This window comes from Pan paniscus, chromosome 2 (genome assembly GCF_029289425.2).
Source record: "Pan paniscus chromosome 2, NHGRI_mPanPan1-v2.0_pri, whole genome shotgun sequence".
Taxonomy (NCBI): Eukaryota; Metazoa; Chordata; class Mammalia; order Primates; family Hominidae; genus Pan; species Pan paniscus.
In genome coordinates this window covers 104,386,527-104,404,914 of record NC_085926.1, presented here as the reverse complement: position 1 = coordinate 104,404,914, position 18,388 = coordinate 104,386,527, and the positions used below count along the sequence as shown (strand labels likewise).

General features: G+C 38.1%; 1 protein-coding gene across 7 annotated transcripts in view; it reads left to right on the top strand.

Moving 5' to 3' along the window:
- Window positions 1-18,388, top strand: part of LOC129397422 (ATP synthase subunit a-like) — a 903,826-nt gene that overhangs the window by 819,491 nt on the left and 65,947 nt on the right. For 2 of the 7 annotated variants that reach the window (XR_010111632.1, XR_010111629.1), the window contains one exon: window positions 1,868-2,005. The exons of the other annotated variants lie outside the window; for them this stretch is intronic. The gene's annotated coding sequence lies outside the window, so the exon portion shown is untranslated. The remainder of the gene's footprint in view (window positions 1-1,867; window positions 2,006-18,388) is intronic. 7 annotated transcript variants of the gene reach the window in all.

Below are 18,388 nucleotides of genomic sequence, written 5' to 3'. Positions count from 1 at the left end.
CATAGATTCTATTGGTCAGTAATCTGGCAGTAATGTGTTCCGGTGGTTTTCCCTCAACATCTCTCAAAAGATTGCATTCAAGCTTTCCACTGCAGTTCAATTATCTTGAGGCCCAACTAGGGGAGGGTCAATTTCCCAATTCACTTTTGTGACTATTGTCAGACCTCAGACAGTCTCCCAAGCTTAATACGGTGGCCAGCAGTCCTCATTTCTTCCTATATGGGCTTCCTTCCTGATAGGCTGCCTGAGGGTCATCATGATATGGAAGTTGGATTCCAGCTTTCCAGGGCCGCTTCATAGCATGACAGCCAGCTTCCCAGCTTCCCTTAAAGAGAGGGAATGAGAGTGAGAGAGTGCACCAAGATAGAAATCATAGTCTTTTTATAGTCTAATCTCCAAAGTGACATCTCATTCCTTTTACTGTATTTCATTTGTCAGAACCAAGTCACTAGCTTTGCTTTGTGCTTTTTGATAGAGCAGTGTTCAAGTGAGTCATGCAGAATTAGAGTTCTAATTTATTGGTATAGAACAAATCACACCAAATTTAGTATTTTAAAAGAACCGTTTTATTTTTATCATGACATAGAAATAAGCTTAGGTGGGTGGTACATGTCAGTTGGGGCTCGCTGTGGTTTGAATGTGTCCTCCAAGTTCATGTGTTGGAAATTTAATCCCCAGTGTAATAGTTTGGGGAGGTGGTGCCTTAATGGGAGGTATTTAGGTCATGGGGGCTCTGCTCTCATAAATGCATTAATGTTCTTATCATAGTAGGTTTATTATAAAAGAGAGTTTGGCCCCCTGTTGCCCTCCCTTGCATACTCTCTTGCCTTTATGACACCTTTTGCACATGTGATGTCTTCTGTAATAAATGTCCTCTTAATCTTGGAATTCCCAGCCTCCAGGACTGTGAACCACATAAACTTCTATTGTTCATAAATTATTCAGTTTCTGGTGTTCTATTATAGCAGCATGCAACAGACTAAAAAGACTGGAAGAACATCCACTTCCAAGATAGGTTCTTTATTCACATGATGGATACCTCAGTGGCTTTGAGCTGCTCTGTCTCTCTGTACATGATGTGCCATCCTGCAGGACCTCCATATATAGCTTGTATTTTGTACAGTGTGGTGGTCTCAGGATAGTCACATTTCTTACATGGTGTCTGTCTTCTCAGAGACAGAAAATGGAAACTGCCTAGCCAGCCAAGGGCTATACCCATGACAAGGTCAGCACAAGGTCAGCATTACTTCCACGGCTTTCATTTTGTCATGGCAGTTGCATTGTCAACCCAGATTCCAGAAGGTGGAGAAATAAATGTCATCTCTGAAGTAGAATTAGGAAGGTTACACTGCAGAAGAAGCACGTGGGTTTAGAGATACTATTGCTCTCATCTTTGGGACAATGCACTCTTCTACCATCAGCTCTCTGACCACAACAACCCACATCCCATACACTTGAAACTTATACTTATCCTCTTCCTGAAAATTTCATCCCATTATGGCTCTGTGGTCACATTTTACTGGCAAGATGCTGTATTTGACCTTGTTTTGAGGCTGTTACTTAAACTGAGAATCTTTTGTAATCTGAAGCTAATCCTGGCTCTTTCATGTATCCTCAAATTTCAGCTTAAAAAGTGACCAGTTCCTTCTTTATCTCATCTCTCTATAGCCATAGTTCATTATACACAACTAAAAGGAACCAGCTGGCTCTCTCAACATTCTGCCTTAATGTCTGCTAAACAAGATCCTCTAGTTGATAGGCTCATTTTTATTTTCTGTGCCCCCTATATTATTATTGCCGTGTAAAAAATTACCTTGAAATTTAGCATCTTAAGATAAAACAACACAAAAATTATTTTCTCACATAGTTTCTGAGAATCAAGAATCTGGAAGTGCCTTAGCTGGATGCTTCTGGCTCAAGACTCTTCATGAATCTGCAATCAAGATGTCAGTGGGGTTTGTGGCCAACTGTCAACACGCCTGAAGCTGGAGGATCAACAATCTAGGTGCTGAGTCATGTCACTATTGGCAGAATTCCTCAGTTCTGCATGGGCTGCTGGCAGAAGGTGTTGGTTTCACAGGGTAGTCAGGGAGTCCTCCCAGCATAATTGGCATCTTTTGACAGTCTACCAAAGAGAGGGCAAGTAAGAAGCTGCAGTTTCTTTTATAACCTACTCTTTCAAGTCATACATTTTTATTTCACTTTTTCATTAGCAGCAACTCACTAAATTCAGCCTACACTCAAGGAGGGAAATTAGGCTCCACTTCTTAAAAGGGGGAGTATCAAAGAATTTGTGGAAATATTCTAAAACCACCACATTTCCATTGCAGCTGTCAGCAATTTTTCTAAATTTTCTACCACAATATTACACAGTTTATCTTTTCTGCAGCCTCCAATAACACTTTTTCTGCATTCTTTTTCCACTCTCACAGTCTACTTGGGATCCTTTACTCTTCCACTCAACACAAGCTCCCAAATTCAAAGGCACATGCTTTGCATTTTTGTTAACAACAAAAAAAAACCTGCCTCTGGTACCAAATTTTGGTTCTGGTATATATTCCTGAGTAACAAACCATTCCAAACTTTTAGCAGGTTAAACAGCAACAATTTATATGTATGTTCATTCTGTGGTTCAGGTATTTTGTCAGGGCATGGTGGGATGGCTTATCCCTCTTCCTGCGAGTTTGGGCCTCAGCTGGAGTGGCTGAAATGACTGGAGATGATTGACATGGCATCACTGGGGCCACTTCCAGCGCTTTAGTTCTAGAGGTCAACTTGGTTTTTCTATTCTCCTCTATGGGGTCTAATAGAGTTCAAAAAAATCAAGATAGCTTATTTTCTTGCATGTGATGCGTGGATTGAAATAGCTGAGTGGAGTCAAGCATCTCTTTTTGTCTCTCTAAGTGGCCTCTCTGAAGAGTGTAGGAGTCTCACAGTAGCTGGAATACTTTCATGGCACTGACTTCCAGAAGGAGCATTTTAAGAAACTCAAGTGAAAGTTGCAAGGCTTGACATGACCTAATCTCAAATGTCACTCAGCATCACTTCTGCTGTATTCTCTTGATTATACAAGGCCAATTCCAATCACTGTGGAAGGGGCCATAGAAGAAGGAAATTATGAAGAACCTTGATTCATTTGGGGACCATATTTGGAAATTAGCTCCCATGCAGTCCTCTACTAGCTATCTATGTGCTCACCGACTTCTAGAATACATTTTTTTATTCTCTACCCAAACTACTACTGTTTCTACTTCCTAAAACATAATTTTCATCTGAGTTAGTGGAGTAAATAAAGTTTATTACAATGAATTTTCAGATGTAACTAAATTGGAATGGATTTTATAATACATAATGACACCAAATAAACTAGACAATATCATCTCCATTTCCCCAAACCAATAAGTTTGGTATTTAGCACCAAAGGAGCAATTTCATGGCATTGCTTGTTCATTTAAGATTTCATACACTGCTCCTTGTGCATTCTTATGTGATCTCAGTGTATAAATTTGTTCTCTAAGAATCAGTTATCACTGTTAATCATACAGTTTCTTTTCAATTACAAAAACGTGGGAGAAGGCATTATACTGAGTAGGTAGTCAATATGTTTGTTAGTGCTATTTATATAGAAAATTTTTAATATGCATATGTTTACTCAATAAGCATATGCTAAGAATCTATTTCATGCTGGGCTCTGCATAATATTTTTGTGGAAGTGTATGCCCCTGAAACAGCTGCATAATCCACTTCTCTTCCCTCCCCACCATCTTCCTTCCTGACTGCATGGCTTTAAGTACCACTCAGGCTAATTAAAGTTTCAAGAACATTGATAGCCATTTAAATCTAGTAGTTTTATATATAGCAATTTTCTCTGGCCTTTCTCTGAGACAGGTATAAGATTTTTAGATTTTCATGGCAGTAGAATGGAGCATATTCTAATTTCCTCCAAAGTAACAACAGCAGCATAAAAGAATAATCTAGTGTGCAATCTTTAGTAAATCTTTTGTTCTTCAATACTTTTCCTCCTTCACTCCCTCCTTACTTCTTCTTTTGCTCTCTTTTACTCCTTTTTTTGTAACAATAAATAAAAGGCCAGGTGCGGTGGCTCATGCCTGTAATCCCAGCACTCTGGGAGGCCGAGGTGGGCAGATCACCTGAGGTCAGGAGTTCGAGACTAGCCTGACCAACATAGAGAAACCCCGTCTCTCCTAAAAATACAAAATTAGCCAGGTGTGGTGGTGCATGCCTGTAATCCCAGCTACTCAGGAGGCTGAGGCAGAAGAATCACTTGAACCTAACTCCATCTCAAAAAAAAAAAAAAAAAAAAAAGAAAGAAAGAAAGCAAAATAATACAGGGTTGCTGAAAATATCACTTTCTAATGAAATCCTCTCTGATCACATTTCTGAAACATCGTATCTTAATGTCAGTCATATTGTTGTCTTTGTTTGCTTAAGTGCAATTAACACAATCTATAAGACTTGTTATTTGTTTTTTCTTCCTCCCTCTGGAAAACACTAAATCAAGGAGCATAGATACGTTATGTCTAGTATGCAGCTGAATCCTTGGTACCTGGCCTAAAGTTAACAATAATTTTTTCTTCTTTTGAGACAGGGTCTCAATCTGTCAACCAGGCTGGATTACAGTGGTGCAATTATAGCTCACTGTAGTCTCATCCCCCGAGGCTCAAGGGGTCCTCCCACCTCAGCCTTGCAGGCTGGGACTACATGCATGCACCACCATGCCTGGCTAATTCTTATTTTTTGTAGAGATGGGGTCCCACTGTGTTGCCCAGGCTGGTCTCAAACTCCTGAGCTCAAACAATCTTCCCGCCTTGGCCTCCCAAAGTGCTGGGATTACAGGAGTGAGCAACGCGACCTGGTCTAAACAAAGATTTGTTGCATAAATTAGTGAAATCAATTATTCCAAATGAACACAGAAACTAAGTAATGCAGTATCCATTGTTAGTCATTATGATTAGTTCCCCAATATATGCTTTCCCCTCTCTTGACAATGCCCCTATTTTCATTCAAGTTTCCACACTTCCCCCGCACAATATAAATGTTTTAGGGGAAATGAATTCTACTTCTAACTCTAAATGTGAGATATAAGCCAGGACAAAGGAAATCAGTAGGTGACATTCCTTAGGCTACAGTGAGAAAATAGTTTTGGATCCAGTTGAGCCAGTGAGAAGATCCAGAAAATGGTTTATTCACTATCAAGTAAGAAGAGCTACACATTTTTTTTATGGCCTGAAACTTAACACAAGTGTTGTAAGCATCCATCATTAAGAAAAAGAGTACACCAGTGACTTCCACCAATGGTCAAGTCTCAGGTCTTGACATATTTTGCCTCTCAATAGCAGCTGACACACTATGTGGTGGACACTACAATGCATTATCTAGAAGCTTTTTCAGAAATGAAAATTTTAGTATACCAACTGCCAGGATGCTGCAACAGACAGCCCTCAGCTGTCATCCCCTTCAGGTACTACCTCTGTTGAAGAGACCTTCACCCCAAGTCACACCTGCTTCCTGGGGCAGCCCAAATCCAATGACTGACAGCGGTGTGAGTATAAAGACTTGGTCCTTTCAACCAAATTTATACCAGTTCCAATGGGTTCTCTCATCCTCTGTACTCCCCTCAGGATCAGCTGAAGCCTTCACTGAGACTTACATGCAGTTTGGTTTCTCTCTGTGCCAAATTCTGTTTTGTTTTTCCAATAGGTGTTTATCACACACAATGACTCCTTAATAGATATCCCACATGCTAATGTCTAACTAATACACCAAGACATGTCACCTAGAACAAAGCCCAGTGCAAAACAGAAATGCAACTTCCTCTTCCCTGCCCCATACTGATTGTGTTTTTTTTAAGATTTAATAATCTTCCTTGAAGGTTAAAACCTTCAGAGGTCTGATAGGGATGATGTTCGACCAAGGCTGACTTGCAGGGTAGTTACTATGAGGAGATTAATATATTTTTTATTATATTTAATTATTAAGCTATTAATTATTAAGCAATTAAGCAATTACTTATATTTTTATTCAATCTTGGGGGTAAGTAGAGAATATTAGGAAGAATAGACACATGTGTACAAGTACTTATATAAAAAGTAATTATATTTTAGCCACGTGATGCTACTTAATTGTATGTGTCAATGTGACTAGTGTAAGCCCAGATAGCTGGTAAAACAGTATTTCTGGATGTGTCTGTAAAAGTTGTTACCAAAAGTGATTAGCATTTGAATTAGCAGACTGGGTAAAAAAGATCTTCCCTCACTGATGTGAGAAGGTATCATCTAATCTGTTTAGGACCTGAATAAAATAAAAAAAGAGGAGGAAGCTTGGCTTGAGCTGGAACATTGTCTTTTCCTGCCCTCAGACATCAGAGCTGCTGGTTCTCAGGCTTTAGATGATGCCTTTTGAGCACTTACCCCAGCCTGATATCATCAGCTCCTGTCTCTCTTCTTCCCCTGGTGCTCAGACATTTGGCTTGGGAGTGGGAGTTACACCATTGGCTCCCCTAGTTCCCAGATTTTTGGACTTGGACTAAATTATACCATGTGCTTTCCTGGTTCCCCAGCTTACAGATGGCATATTGTGGATCTTCTCAGCCTCCATAATTATATGAGCCAATTACCATAATAAATCTTCTCTTATATATCTCTCTATATGTCCTATTGGTTCTCTTTCTTTGGAGAACCCTGGCTAATGCAATCAGCATTTAAAATACACTTAAAAATATTTTTCAGAAGCACTACGTTCTTAGTATTTGTCCCAGAAAGCTGTAACTAATACTGCACTCTAATGTTACTTGGTGGTGCTGGAAGTTTCCAATCACGTTACAAGTATTCCTGAGAGTCCTTCTGACATTCAAAAGCTCTGATTGCCTTATACTTTTAGCCTCTGAAAAGTTAAGTTGCCCCCGTTCTAAAATTCCTAAATGTTACAGTTTGAATCAGCATTCATTTCATTGTTCTGGTTCTTGATGAAAAATTAAAGTGCAGAAAAAGAAAAGACAGTGTGGATTTGTCAGATATATTTTGCAAAAGCCAGCAAAAATGTAAAACATTTGGCTAATCATCCATTGGTTTGTTCAATTAGTACTGATTTGAGTTGTACAAGATTTTGTAATTGAAACATTTATTTTGAATGAAATCAGTGGCCAGTTTTTCATTTCTAGACAAAGAAGCATAGTGCAGTATAAAAAACAAGCAAACAAAACACACTGGACAGTGTGCCAGGAGGCCAGATTCAAGCCCTGTCACTTCCTAGCAGCATGACCTTGCTAAATCATTTAACTTCTTTGAGGCTCATTATTTTCATCTGATATCATGGAGCTAAATATGATAATGCATGTGAAAGTACTTTGAAAACTAAGACAAATTTCACACATTTAAGAACTCACCATCATTATTAATATTATAATAAAATGCATATGTCAGGATACTAGTTTGGAGGCATCAAAATTATTAGGATAGATTTAAGCAGTAAAAAGTTAATTGTTGGAAGGATACTGGATAGGTCACAGAAGCCATTGGAAAGCTTGAGAATTTAGCTCAGGAATGACAGGACTTTAGATAGTCCAAGAAACCCAGCCAAGGCTATATTCCAGGAATAGTCTGGTGAACAGTCCACTCTTGGGACTACCAGTGTACAAACGCCCACCTGGGTCAGTAGCTCACAACTACCACTGGTCAGTGTCAAGGAAATGAATTCCAAACTTTACCTTTACATGACTAACTCAAATTTTAAAAGTTTTTGACTGTCTAAACTTTAATCATGGTTCTGCACCCTACTTGCTAGGGTCTAAAAAGGGGCCACTTATCACACTTTGGATTTCATAATAAAAATCAGGATCCACCAAATTTCCATTATACAGGAATAAGTTACATCAATACCATTTTCCCAATCAGGGTTGGATAATAAGTCATCTAGTGACAGGGAGGCTTCTTGTCAAGTTTTAACAGCCACCATTCTATATTAATTACCCCTGTAGAAGAATTACTTTGGCTAACAAATAGTGATAGGAACTATGCTGTGGCTGGTAGTCTGTATCTGTAATAATTGCTTCCATAGAAATGAACACCAAATAGCTGGCAAGTATAAGCTGGCAAGGATAAGGCACATACCCAAAAAAATATACAAAAGGAAAGAAAGATGTCTATATAATTATACAGAGTGCTGAACTACCAGTGAACAGAAAGAAAATGCTCAGTTCTAGTCAGACAATAGTAATTATTTCAAATGTACATTATACAAGTAATTGGCAAAAATGAGCTAAATCACTTATAAATTACATAAACAAAGGACTAATATTTCAATTTTCAGAAGAAAGTATATATTTTTGATATTTACGAAACACTGAAAACTGTTTATAGTCTTCAGTAATAAATTGAAAGCAAATATTTTATAGTGTTTCATTCTTCCTGCTGTCTGTGAGGCTTTTTCTTTTTTCTTTTTGAGACAGTGTCTCACTCTGTCACCCAAGCTGGAGTGCAGTGGTGTGATAATGGCTCACTGCAGCCTCTACCTCCTGGGCTCAAATGATCCTCCCACCTCAGCCCCCCAGCAGCTGGGACTGTAGGCACGTACCACCATACCCAGCTAATTTTTGTATCTTTTTGTAGAGATAGGGTTTCACCACATCATCCGGGCTGGTCTCAAACTCCTAGGTTCAAGCAATCTGCCCACTTCGGCCTCCCATAGTGCTGGGATTACAGGCATGAGCCACTGTGCCTGGTAATATATGGAGCTTTTTATACTAAATTTCAAATTTGTTGACTGATTTTATTGGATGACCACTGGAATTTTTCCTATGCCATGAATGGAGAAAAATTAGAACAATATTTTAGTTTTATAAGATGATGAAAATTATCCTTGAAATATTTAGACTGATTTTTAATATATTTTTATATATGACTTAATAACATATATGATATATAAATTATATTTTATATACATATATATAACTTATAACAACTTCCCAAGTCACAAAATTATTTCTTACTAAATAAAAATTGCTATTTTACTGTATGGAGGGTTTGAAGGCAGTATTGAGAAGGGGTACTAGATCTGAGGGAGAAGAGAGGCCCAGATTATTTTGAATTATCTTTTAAGAAAGCTCAATATGCATGTAGGAAGTTTTTACTGGGTGCAGCACACCTCTGCGTTGATTCACCATGAGGAAGCCTGTGAAGTGTTAGGAATAACTCTCTGCTAGATTTCCTATTTGTGATGAGAACTTAATATCATATGGACCAAAGGTTTCTTCCCACTGTGCATCCCTTTACAGAGATTCTGTAAATTTAAGATGTAGAATTGGCTCTAGAACCAATTTATAGGTCTGTTAATGTGACTTCTTGAGATGTATTGGTGACTAACCCTTCTTCTGTTTTGTAACAGACAAAGTTGGTGCCCCACCTACATCCCTTCAGCACTCCCTGGAGATCAGCTGCAGCTTCCCATGTACACTACTGTGAATCCCTTAAGCACTGTGTCTTTATGTCTAAGAGAGCAGTCTGACCTGTGAGTGGTACAGGGCAAACGTGCTGGAGAATTAATGTTCCCATAAGCAACTATCAACCAATGAGGGATTGAGGCTGGTAGATAAAATTCTGTAACAGGCTTTGTAGGTCCTGGAATTCTGAGGTGTACTCTATATGGTCTCTCAGAGGGCACCTTTCCCCAGTTTTCCTACTTCCTCATTTTGCTGCCTCCTAAATAAACTTCTAAAACCCAAATTCTTGTCTTGGAATCTTTCTTTTTAAATGTCCACTGGATTTTATTATTTGTAAAGCCAAGAGTGTCACTATTCTGGAGACACAAAGTTAATCAAAGAACAAGTGTCTGCTAACTAGTTGCATTTATGGGGAACTAAAACAATCAGAGATTGTCTCTGTTTCCTTACCATCGGAACCATGATCTGCTCTGGTGGTTGCATCTTCTACTTTTATGGCTGGTGTGATTTGAGACTCTCTCGTAGTATAAGTACAAAGGAACACATGACTGGAATTTATTTCTTAAGCTACAAAAAGGAATGGCTTATTGAGACTTTTTCTGATAGACTGCAATACTTGTTTCCTGCTAATCATCCTTTACACAGATTTCTTATTTATGACTATTTTTTAAATTGCTTGTGTAAATGAGACTTAAAATGTTGGAATTCTATGGTCTGCAAATCTTGCCTCTCACTTCAAAACCTTGAAGGCAGGATGGCTTACTTAAGAAACAACCTCAATATTTCAGGCAACAGATAATAGTAGTGAAATAAATGCATCTGAGAGACTACTGGATTAGAATAGATACAGCTGGGTGGATAGACATTCAATTCGCTGACCGGGAAATTGAAAGAGGAAGAATAGATAGAGAGAGGGATATAATATAACTGCATGTTCCCCAAGATCCACTGAAGAAAAGCACTGCAGAATTGAATGAATGCAGGAATTGAGAAACATGAAGAAGCTCTTGAAACTTTGCAGAAAGTGGTAGGAGTAGAAGATCTGTGAGCAGTGTATTAGCCTGTTTTCATGCTGCTAATAAAGACATACCTGAGACTGGGTAATCTATAAAGGAAAGAGGTTTAATTGACTCACAGTCCAACATGCCTGGGGAGGCCTCACAATCATGGTGGAAGGCAAAGGAGGAGCAAAGTCACATCTTACATGGCAGCAGGCAAGAGAGCTTGGGTAGGGGAACTCCCCTTTTTAAAACCATCAGCTCTCATGAGACATATGCATTATCACAAGAACAGCACAGGAAAGACCCACCCCCATGATTCAATTACCTCCCACTGGGTCACTCCCACCACACATGGGTATTATGGGAGCTACAGTTCAAGATGAGATTTGGGTGGGGACACAGTCAAACCATATTAAAGCAGTGATTCAGGGAAATAAAGAAACCAAGAGTTAGGACGAGGATGAATGAAGACTTATGAGGTAGCTGGGAGATGGGAGAGTGCTCAGAGGAGGAGTAAAAGGACAGAACATTTCCTGTGTTTTCACAAATTGGTGTCCCTCCCCATTTCATTTGTTTCTGTCATTACTTCTGTTTTTTGAATGACTATTTCTGATTCAACCTAGGATGCTCCTCTTCCGCTCCCAAGGGGGAGCCAAGAATTTTAATGTCTCTATTTGATTATATCAGTGTCACCTTACTCTGGATAATATATTTTTAATATTTTTATTTCTTCATCTCAAAGAATACTTTTCAACATTTCTGTTTTCTTTTTAATTTTTAAAAGGCATGGATTCTTTTCCTTTAACAGAAACATAATAGCATTATTTCATTTAAAAATAATAATTCTTTAATGTCATCAAATATCTGGCTAGTTCAACCTTTCCTTTTGCTTTTGTGACTCATCTATTCCTTATTTTGGCAATACATCAGCCCTGACTTTTTATTATTTACAGACTTGGTTTACTTCCTTCTGCCAAAGATAAAAGACAAAAATTGGGGTTTTCATAAAGGTTCTCTTACTCCTTTAGGGAGTTAAACAAAATACCAGTAACTAAAATCATCTGAAACAACCAGTTTCTATGATCTTAAAAACGTAAACATGTCATCAAAATCAAATGTCTCATATATATGTAGCCCAAAGGTATTAAACCTTAATATCTTAAGGTTTAAAGTATTAAAGTAAATGCCAGAGTGTCCCTGCTTTCTAAGAGAGGAAAGGGCATTGCAAGTTCATGACAGAATGAAAGACTTTAGAAATTTGAATATATTTCCCAGAGCCAGAGGGCTGAAAGTTGGTTATGCAAGACTTGTACAAGCCTCCAGGTTATGAAAGATAAATATTTTAGAAGATAGAAACAGATATCTTCCCACCAAGAAAAGTGGCCAATGAAAAATAATATCTACTGTGTAGTAGTCACTGTATTAGGAACTCTGCATATGTGAAACAATTCTCACAGTAACCAGGTAGAGGAGAGATTATCTAGACCACATTGCAGACTTGTAAAGCAAAATTTAAAGAAGTTATCTAATCTGTCCAAGATCACATAGTTACAAAATAAATATGTTTTCAGGCCTGTTAGACTCCTAAACCATGGTCTGTTCATGATAATAGCAGGTTGACTTCTCCGGGCGTAGTTAAGGTATGTTAGAATGTGCTATGTCTGCTTAAAGATGAGGAAAAACAAATTTGAATCATACCTATGTAAGCATAGTGCTGAACTAAACTCCATGAAAAGGATCTGTCCTGTGAACCACAATGTCAAAGGAAGAGAAATGTGCAGTGTTAGAGCAGCTGTACCACTTGCTGAAATTTGATCATAGGTGACTTTCTTATGAATGTACATTTAATTAAAGTTTCCCTTTAAACTGACCCCCCTCCCATATCAGTCAGAGTTTAGTCAGGAAAATAGAGCCACCATAAGAGTTGCACAAATAATGGATTTTTATGACATTAACTAGATTAGTTACTTATAGTAATTAGACCTTACAATAATGCGCAACAAGCAGGGGAAGTGAAGGTCTGAGAGAGAGAGAAAGGATCTCATCACCCCATCGATGGACAGGTACAGGTATCCAGTCAGAGCTTAAAGGATAAGATTGCCAGATTTAGCAATTAAAAATACAGAACACCCCATTACATTTGAATTTCAGATAATAACACATCTTTTTAGTATAAACATCTTTAAGCAATATATGAGTATACTTTTTCTATTTGATTGTTTATCTAAAGTTCAAATTTAACTGATATCCTGCGTTTTATCTGACAATATGTAGTAGGAACATGTGAGAAATCAAATATATTCACCTCTGAAGTGAGACTGCCAAGGGGAATTTTGTAAAGAGTCTATAAAAATAGCTACAAGCTGCATAGCCAGAAGCAGCTACTGGGCTACACAGCTAAACGTCTGGGGTACCCCTGGGGCTGCCATTGGTCAACAGGATGGGCAGTCAGGAAGAGGAGCTGGACAAGGAGCAAAGCTAGCAAGGACAGTCTGGGCACCTCTGTAATGGACAGACATCGTGTCTAACCACAGCTACCTTTGGTAACAATGACTACTCCTTCACAGCTGCCTTCTGAATTGTGCAGAACCTCTCTCAGCCACACAGGAAAAGAGATTCTGAGAAAGACAATTCCTAGTCTCAGTCAAATCAGTGTAACACAATGTAGTATATCTAGTCTTTTGCCCAAAATTCTCTCTTGCTCTACCTCTGTCTTCCCTTCTCCCTCCCTCTCTCTTTACTGAGTTAAAGTGTACGTAAAAATACGTGGATGGTAAGTGTAGTTATATGAGTTTTGACAAATTTATACACCTGTGTAAACACCATGAAATCAGGATACAGAACATTTCCGCCAGTCTATAAAGTTTCCTTATGCCCCTTTCCAGTCAACCAGAGTTTCTCATAGGCAAACACTATTGATTTTTTTATTATAACTTAGTTTAGCCCCTTCTTGAGTTCTCTTTCAACAGAAACATACAGTATTTTTCTTGAGTATCTGGCTTCCTTCACACAACATAACATTCTACACACTAATGTTGCTGCATGCATCAATAGTTCATTTGTTTTTCATTGCTGAGTATTCTATCATATGAATATACACACATTGAAAATTAAGTTTATTGAAAAGATAGCTTTTTACCGACACTGTGAATAGAAAAACCAGCATTATTGTCATATGTAAAATGTAAGCACCCAAAAAATACAATGAAATGTAATTTAATATTGTTAAATTGTACTTATATGCCAAATGTTGTGAAACTCCTCTTATTTTCTAATATTAATTAGAGTAGTATCAAATGCATTTAGGTGCTGACCTAATTAAGTGACAAGTGATCTTAAGGGATCAAAAAAACTGTTGACAGGTAAAAGAAAGAGATAACAATTTAATTTAGTGGCTAATCTCATACACCCTAAAATCATCTTGCTCACAATCAGTAGTGACTGCCACCACTTCAGCTCTCACCACATGCTGAGGAACACTCACCAGAACATGATATTGGAGTCTTTAGAGGAGAAAACTCTTATTTGGAGGCTACCAGGAAAACATGGTTTCAGACGATGTTCTCAGCAATTGGAGTTACTTATCACCTACCTAAAAAGCAGGTGGGCCGGGCGCGGTGGCTCACCCCTGTAATCTCAGCACTTTGGAAGTGTGAGGGGGGCAGATTGCCTGAGGTCAGGAGTTCGAGACCCACCTGGCTAACATGGTGAAACCCCGTCTCTACTAAAAAATACAAAAAATAGCTGGGCATTTGTGGCGCATGCCTGTAGTCCCAGCTATTCGGGATGCTGAGGCAGGAGAATCATTTGAGCCTGGGAGGCAGAGGTTGCAATGAGCTGAGATCACGCCACTGAACTCCAGCCGGGGTAACAGAGCCAGACTCTGTCTCAAAAGAAAAAAAGCAACTGAAGCTGATAACGACCTAATCATGGCCTGAAGAGGACAATAGACCTTCTAACACTAAATAGAATTGTGTTTCATAAATTGGCTAAGGATCCAAAAAGACATTAATGAGCATGGGGTAGAAGTTTCCTTGCTTTTCCATAGATAGATAGATAGATCGATAAACATTGTATATGTAGATATATATGAAAATTAAGAGAGCCTTTTTGTAGCTGTTTATAACTATAGAACTTACCTATATTTTTAAAATTTTAATTATTATGGATTTTTAAATAATTAAAATAATAAAGCTTAAAAATATAACTGTAAGCATATTATAAAAGACCAATACACTGAGAAGGATATTTAAAAATATATTACTTACTAGTGAGCTACAAGAATAGTGGTATGAATGCTTTATCTTCTAATTTTATATTGCACAAGAAAAGTAAGAACTAATGACAAATTTTTAGACCACATCATATTCTGTTTGTGTTAATATCAGAGTAACATTTTCAAAGGTAGGAAAACATAAACCATATTGTGAAATAATCTATAAAAGTCTCCAGCATGATGTCTGGTTCTTACAAGGGAGCCAATAAGTATTAGTGTCTTTTCATCTATTAAAATCTCAGGATTAGGAAGCCTTGTAGAGGATAGAAAAGGGAATTGATGACTATCACTGATAAAATAGTTTCACCATTTAAAAAAGTGTAAGAAAGACTGATAGAAAAATACTATAACTTTTTTGAAATTTAACCTAGGTTAGATCTACAATAATGAAAGGAGAAACTGGTTTCAGTGTGAAATAAACAGTGGTGGTGTTGCGAATGAAACTGAATTCACCTTTTAGGTAGGTTCTCTAGAGGAATCATTTTATTCATGCCAGACTTACACAAAGAAAGTTTTTTCAACCATATTTTGCTATTTGGCATGACAGTTGTTTTCTATCTTTGTTTATAAAGCCAGCATATTTTAACTTGCATATGTAGCAGTGCCTAATAAATATCTGTGGGAGAAACGAAAGAAAATTAGGCAACATGGGAGGCTTAGCAGGTACAGACAGCTTGCTTTATATGAGGCCAGAATTATAGCATCAGGAGGAATTTGTGTTGTGAATTTCCCCTCAATATATCAGAGGGAAGAAATGCATGATGCTTTGAAGAGTCATTTTTTTACTATGTGAGAGAAGCTCTTAGCAAAACCATATTCTCCATGGGTTGCCGTTCTTCTCTCTGCTGGAATCTCTCTTTACTTCTTGGTACCATTCCTTCTAGCTCCAATCCAGTGCCCTAGTCAGTGTAATCTAAACATGGCTTAGTCTGATATGGACTAAGCTGTCTACCAGAACAATCTACTCTTTTGCAGGCCCCCTTTCTCACTAGTCTGTATCCCCATAGCCTAGCAAAGTACCTGGTGCACCCTACTAATCTTTGCTAGGAATTGAACTGCTATGTGTCCCCCCAAAAAACTTGCATTTCATTAGAGAACTTAAAAGATTTAAAATAATGCATCACTAACATAAAAAAATATGTGTTTAGTAAGAGATTTTGATAAGATGATTTTCCCAATACCTTTCAAATAGTTTTCATGAAATTTTGCTACTTCTATTTATTGATGTCCTCAACTTACTATTTCTGCTTAAACTTTAAATTTCACTGCCTATTTGAAACCAATTGAACTAATCGATTGTACCCAGCCTGGTTCTGCTAACCTGTACTTGTGGTGTCTTCAGAATACCACATCTCTCAGTGCTCAGACCATCTTGGAGGTAGAGATAATTACATATTCCAAAGCATTTCCCATGGGGAAATACAGCCTGCCATAGAATGAAGAAAGGTAGCTTGCTGGAGAGTGAGCCAGTTAGATTCAGCAGGATGGGTATAGTTTGGGATAAATAAATCTTGATAAATTGGCTCCATCTGAAGTTCTCTTTCTCAAAGTATAAAAAAAAATTTATGATTGCTTTTAAATAAATAAATGATTGGCAGACAGGGAGTAAGTAGCAATTTTGAATTACCCTTAAGGAATCATAACATTATTAATTCAGTATCTTACTGTATGTTCGTAAACTACAAAGTGTGCATATTTCCTCATGTGGCTTTTTAAAACTACTGTATTTACGTTTTACAGCTGACATTTTACTTGCTGTTTTAATGATGTTTGTTAAAGCTTGATGCTCTTGGAAATGCATGGCTAACCATGGTGCATCACTATCACCTTTTCTGTTGCCAGTGGCTAAATAATAATAACAATTAAAAGTGGCTTAAGCAGAAAAAGAGTGGATTGATGGTTTCATGTAACTGAAAATTTTTGGAGTAGCTCAGGCATAAATACTCAGTGATGCCACCCAAGGTACCTTGTTTGCTTCTGTTTTGTTTCTTTGTTTTTTTTCTCTCCTTCCTCTGTGTTGGCTTTATTCTCAGAAAGCGTCTCTTCTTGTGATCAGAGAATAGCTATACAGCACGTTCAGCCTCAGACTTTCTCAAACTCAAGGTCAGGGAGTAAGACATTTTTTTTCTTGCAGCCCCTGTAATTTCCCCGTGGAACTAACCTGGGTCTTCAGCCCATCCCTGAACCAGTCACTTTATTTCTATCTAGACAGGTAGATTAGGAAGGTTGTCGGGTGGAAGAAAGAGGGAGAGAGAGAGAGAAACTGATTTCCCTGAAAACAAGAACTGTTCTTAATCATCACTCTTTTAAAAAAATTTATTCCTAGAGTTTGGTACAATGCTAGGCTCATAGTATCTATTCAGTACATATAAATTGAATTAATGTTCAAGTATTTACTGATTCAGTTCCCACATTATTTTCTCTTTACGATCTTACGTGATTATCTTCTGCCTCAGCCTCCCGAGTAGCTGGGACCACCACGCCCGGCTAATTTTGTTTTTGTATTTTTAGTAGAGACAGGGTTTCACCGTGTTAGTCAGGATGGTCTCGATCTCCTGACCTCGTGATCTGCCCGCCTTGGCCTCCCAAAGTGCTGGGATTACAGGCGTGAGCCACTGTGCCCGGCCCGACAATCTTAAAGTTTCTTCAGCTTTCACATGTCTTATCTAGCTCTACTTTCACTTAACTTTTCTTTGCATGCTATTCTCTTTGTATCATAGCTTCTTCTTTTCTCATAGATATTTGCTTTTTCTTAGAGTGGCTACAGTTTCTAGTATCATAAGAAGTTTTCTAATATGTTGTCTGAGAAGAAAGGGGTGAGGGGGAGGAACAATGGAACAGGAGAAGAATGTATTCAGGATTTATAACGGTTCTATATGTTCCATGTTTATTAGGGCCTTCAATCCTAAGAGCAAATATGTGAGAGCAATTATTATCCCCATTTTACAGTTGAGAAAACTGAGACACAGAATGATATGTTACTTGTCCAAGTTTTCAGTTAGAATTAGTTGAGCTATTCTAGGAAATCAATTATATTGGTAAGTTTGTTTATCTGTTTTGGAGACAAAGGCATAATATACCCTGTCTTTCATGGTGCTGTTTTTCTTCAGAGATCCCATGTTGTTTATTAGTATATTTTGAATATTAATTTTTCCTCTAAAAAGGGGAAATATATTCAGACTTGTGTTTGCAAAGAAGACTTTGGGAGTTGGTATTTGAATATGGTTAAAAGCCCCTCTCAAATAGACAGCATGAGGACAGGTTAGTATATTTCCTCACTGAACTTTCAGTTATTTCATCTAGCAAGCCTCAAATTCTTTTATTTTATTTTATTTTTTTTGAGACAGAGTCTCACTTTGTCACCCAGGCTGGAGTGCAATGGTGCGATCTCAGCCCACTGCAACCTCCACCACCCTGGGTTCAAGGGATTCTCCTGCCTCAGCATCCTGAGTAGCTGGGATTACAGGCATGCATCAACATGCTCAGCTAATTTTTTGTACTTTTAGTAGAGACGGGGTTTCACCATGTTGGCCAGGCTGGTCTTGAACTCCTGACCTCAAGCGACCCACCCGCCTCTGCCTCCCAAAATGCTGGGATTACAGGTGCGAGCCACCATGCCTGGCCAAGCCTCGTACTCTTAATGAGATTTTTTTT